A 5,503-nucleotide genomic window follows, 5' to 3' on the forward strand; every position below is an offset into this window, starting at 1 on the left:
GTGACCACTCAGCGTATATTACACATCTTGGAAACATATGTTTAACAAAACTGATAAAATAACTTTAACAAGTGTACTTGAAATAACTTTTCAGGATTATGAAAAATCATGTTTTAAGTACAATCTATGATGTATTGCTTAATTAATATTAACAGTAATTGTAATATATACATATGAAGAGTGCTGCAAGTTAACATTTACTAGGGTCTAAAGTCTGAAAAATGTTACCATAATTTTAATAGTATAATGACTAGATAACAACCGTAAAATGTTTGGTAATTTAAGCTTACGTTTGACACCCACTAGCCTTTAATTAAGAACGATAAAAACTTCAACGGTCAATATTTTATATTCATATTCAAAATACTTCGACATGAAGCAATACTTTTATTATGAACATATTTCGTAGTAGAACGCAGTGATCACTCATAGTGTGGCCAGTGCGTCCATATCCATCTCCTACATTGTTCTCTACTCCGTTTCACGTGTTCACTGTAAAGTAAGAAAGTAAAAAACAGTAGTGTTCTCCAAGATTTTAAATGCCGTCTCCACCAGGAAACCCTTCGAGTTCATAAGTTAATTCTCATGTATATATTTTTTAACTAAGACACAAATACGAAGATGCAACTATTTTGCAAGTTTATTAAAGTATATGAAGTGTATATTGAGTTATATCTCAAGAACTTAATGGCGTTATTTTTCGTGAACTATTAGAAGAAAAAAAACGAACTTCATAAGGAAGTGAAGTGAGGTTAAAGAGCTTTTACAATAAATGGATAATCAGCGCTAATGCACAGATTAATACTAAGATTATAGATATCCTATTGTTGCGAGAACATATTTTAAGTAAAAGACCAGGTACTTCAAGTACATGGTCGTTCACAAGATCAATAACCAGAAATGTTTCAAGTTCTGTTGTACTAAAATGTATTATCTCTATAAATCTCGAGATGGAAAATAACCAAAGAACATTCTTAAAAACTGTCAAGTACTACAAGGAAGAAAAATCTATGGACAACCCAGAAGGCGCTAATACTATAGGCTAAGCCATAGGGACAGACAAAGTTCTTTGGAGCAATGTAAAATCCAACAAATTCAAGAAGATAAAAATATTCTTGCATTGTGTAGCTGTTTTTTGAAGAAAGTCTCACAATTCTTGTTTATTAAGATAACATGGAATTTTTATGCCCCTTCGTTCAGGGGAAAAGTTTGATTACGGATTTTCTTCCACATATTAACTCCCATTAACCTAAGCGTACTTCAATAGTCTTAGTTACGGTGATATTATTACATAAGGAGTTGCATATAATATGTCATATCCTATCTTGACAGGAAGTTATGTAATATTTTTATTTTAACAATCCATGGATAAAAGCAAAGTAGAATATTTTAAAATGTGTCAACCACACTACATTACTCTCAATATAAGTAGCTGTGGTATGCTGTTTTATGACAGCGCTGACGAGGCCTTTCGCCCAATACCAGTGCTCATGAGTCAGGTTAAGATATCACAGGCATAGTAGTGGTCTAGGTGCTATTGTCTAGGTGGATGTTATGATAAATAACTTAGAATTCCTAACTTTCACACAATTTATTTATAACATAACATATTATAAGGGTATTCATTATTACCCCACCTAAAGTTTTGTATAATGTTTAAGAACTCACTATGTATATGCTTAGAACATGGTATACATTGTGCGATGGTCAGGGTGACTTTGTATTAACAGATAGCGGCCAAACTAGCGGTGGTAGGTGTGCTTTTTCTTACCCGCTTTCAATATCCAACCCTTAATGCCCTTACAGATTTCTTCACATGATTAATTGATTGACGGTCATTGGACGCAGAAGTGTCTTACGGGGCAAAGTTGAAAGGTCACGGGTCAAAGTAAAAAGTAGGTCTAACCCAAGAAACGGCTCCTCATATCAGCCTCATAGTGGCTGTTGGAGTAGAAACTTCATCTGAGTTTATGTATGATTGCAATAGTGATGGTCTTTTTTTTTACTTGAATTCCTCTCTATAAGACGTTTGTTTGCCATGTTTTATTATCGATAATTTAATATCTTTTGTGTGAGGACGTGGCACCATCTATGTAAGTAGTTAACGTTAACTTACGTCAAATATAATAAATGTTCAATAACAGTAATATTGTTGTTAACCCATAATAATATGCCCCTTGAGTAGTTATATAATGGGTGAACAGGCAGACACACATATTTTTGTACTATATATTATACAGATAAATATATCATCACTTTTCATGAACAACTATGTTAGCGTGTGAATCAGATTAAACAAGTGAATTGTAATTATTTTTTAGACATTGATGAATTATAGTCAAGTTTAAGAGAGTATGGGTTACCATTCGAGTCAGCTATCACCAAAAGTGGTAGATTAAACTGAGTTAGATGCGTAGCTATGAGCAACTGCTTTAAACTTACACCTGGGGTGATGGAAAGAATTTATCTATTCCATGAATATAATATCTTAAAGTAAAATTATAATATCTTACAACATCTAAAAATATCCATGGCATGTGATCAAGCCTTAGATATTAAGGAGCTAGACATTTCAGTGGTATGATATTTTACTTATTAGCATTATATATTTTTCCTATTTAACCAAGTTCTAAGAACGGCACCCGTGTTGGTTATCATTTTCGATGAGGATTTTCCTTGTAATTCAGCTAACACTGTTAGACACTTCCTATTACGAGAGAAGTTTAGTGTTATAGGATTGTACATTTCAGCACTAAAAGGTTTTAGGATTGATATCTATTAAAGTAGAATGCACAACAGGCAGGGAAACTGTTTTTAAACAAACTGTAACTTTTTTGTGATCTAATTTCAAACAAGTTCTGTTAGAGCAATATCTGAAGAAGTCTAATGCTGCAGTTTAACGCACAACTTTTCACATATTACAGACTAATACTTTAGTTGGATGCTTCACCCGAACTCCTACTTCAATGTTGTATACCGTGTTTTACCAGTAGCCAGAAAAGTTATGATGTTTTTCTTCCCTACGTGCGTTTTCATAACATGTAGTTCCCAATAGACCTTTTGAACTGCTTTATGGCAGACATGTCTGGAGGGGGAAACCTGGAACTCATTAGTCTCTGGTAAACTGACAGTAGATTGTAAGCTACGATAGTAAAGAAAAAATCAAGTTCAACTAATTACCACACAAACCACAAGAGAAATTGAAGGGACAACGAAATTTATGGTGAAAAAGTTTGAATGCATAACTTTATATTTAGTCAATTGCAAAACTAAATTATAAAAAAAGGAAACAGTTTTGTAGTTAAATAAGCTAGCCCAGCAAAATTTTCAAACAAACAAGTAAGTTTGGTTATATTTTGTCTGGTACTAATGATAATGATTGTGTGGTATTCAGGTACAGTGATGTTCAACAACAAAATTTGAAGCGTCCAAACTGGGACAGCAAAGGAAAAACAAAACAAGTAAAATAGAAGAAAAACGATACTGACAATAATTGTTTTTATTTAGATTTTACTTACTAGGTGACTTCTGGGGAGTAGATTCTTTCAACATATTAACACAGGGGACAGACAGAGAGAAAGAATTATTATATACACCGCTTTCTCATCAAACAAAGAGTTTCATTGTAGTATATCGAATATTCTATAAAATAAATACAGGGAAGGAAACTCCTAATTCATACCGCTTTGTACAGGTATCTATTTTCCGATTTAAATGGACTCCACCTCGCAAAGTTTGGACACAGACACATGGCCAAAGCGATACAATTTTCTTAACTGTTGCATTATGTAACCTTTATACATAAAATTATATGAACATATATTTAGCCTTTCACACCCAGTTAACAAGAATGTCATAACTACATGAAGAGCATTTGCATGAAAATATAGAAAAAATATCTAAATATGAGCGAATAAAAATATATTCTGTACTCGTTATGAAAGGGTAAAATTATTAGTTGTTCTAGCTAAGAAGGTTCCTCACTTTCCTGATCTCGGAATCTTCCAGATGCTAGCATTAAATTTAAGCATTAATAGCCAAATTTTAAAATTAACTACACATCATAATACGCAGTAATAATTTTCCTCAGCTGTCACACAAGACGCTTTGACCCGTACTCAAAGACACCGAAAGGCTAACAAGCAACAGCGAACAAAATAACATAAAATGAATGTAGAATAAATTCGAAAATTTGAAAACATGAAACTTAGAATCATATTGCAAAATTTGAAAAAACAAATGCAATCATAAAAGTACAACAACTGGCTAGCTAACACATTAAAAAACTAAGAACACGAAAATGAAAACAAAATATAAACAGATAAATAAAAAAATTCAAATTCAAAACATAAAAAACTAAACTTAAGCATAATAAATCAGATTTGAAAATATCATGTAAAACTAAATAAAAAAATATCAAAACACAAAATAAACATAATAATGAAAACACAGTTTTTACATAAAATTGATAAGTACTTACACATATATAATCACCCATCCTACACTTGGCTCAGGGTGTTGGTATCTAAATGCCACACTTGATAATGTAGTGGCTGTTATATTCAGTTTTTATAACCTGGATTCGAAAATTGATATTGTTAATCATGTCGTGGGCACATTATACCATCAGCAGTTGACAAGGTACACACGGGAACAATACGTTGATGACCACCACCCAGGATGTTACTTGTGTCCTTGATTCTTCGCGTTAAAATTTTTCTGTTGGGTGATAGTCTTTTCTTAAGAGCGATAGGTTGTCAGGCAGTTTGCAAGACTCATGACTCAACTGACAAGTCAAGTTCGAAAACGAATAGGGTGTTTAACCTCAGGAAAGGCGGGAATTCAGTCAGCAATCTAGGAATGAAGGCTCAACCCGGTGGTTTTGATAGGAACAGGATAAACACAGGTAAAAACATACATCTTGTTCAATAGATGCTGACCCAGTACTTGATGCACTATCCAGCAGACTTCATAAGTTCAGCAACTGAGACTGCTGTGTTTCAAGCTGACCATATGTGGCGCCACAGCAATTTCTCTATTTCTGGCCAGCTACCATCTCAGGAATTCGATGTCTCTCCCCAATCTCTGGTTGTTTTAATAATCCACTGGGGATATGAAGACTGAAGACTGGTTCCCTAATCTAGAAAATCAATTATCTCAAATAACACTCAAACTCCAGCTTGATTCTTAACACAAATTAAATATAATATAAATAAGTAACTAAAATTACATCTGATTTCACAAATAAATCCAGAATTATATATGCGTAGTTCACACAAAAATTGTTTTATAACACTACGACTAAATGTGGTTCACACAAAGTTCATGAATTATGACTATATTATTCAGAAAAAAATAACAGTATATAACATTCAGTAATATTAGTCAAAGTTCAGAAATTGTTTGGTCGTGTAAATAGAATATATTTCTAAATCAAAACTACTCATAAAGGTAAGTGGCCCGGCATGGCCAAGTGGTTAGGGCACTCGACTCGCAATCTGAG

This window comes from Limulus polyphemus, unplaced genomic scaffold (genome assembly GCF_000517525.1).
Source record: "Limulus polyphemus unplaced genomic scaffold, Limulus_polyphemus-2.1.2 Scaffold6, whole genome shotgun sequence".
NCBI lineage: Eukaryota > Metazoa > Arthropoda > Merostomata > Xiphosura > Limulidae > Limulus > Limulus polyphemus.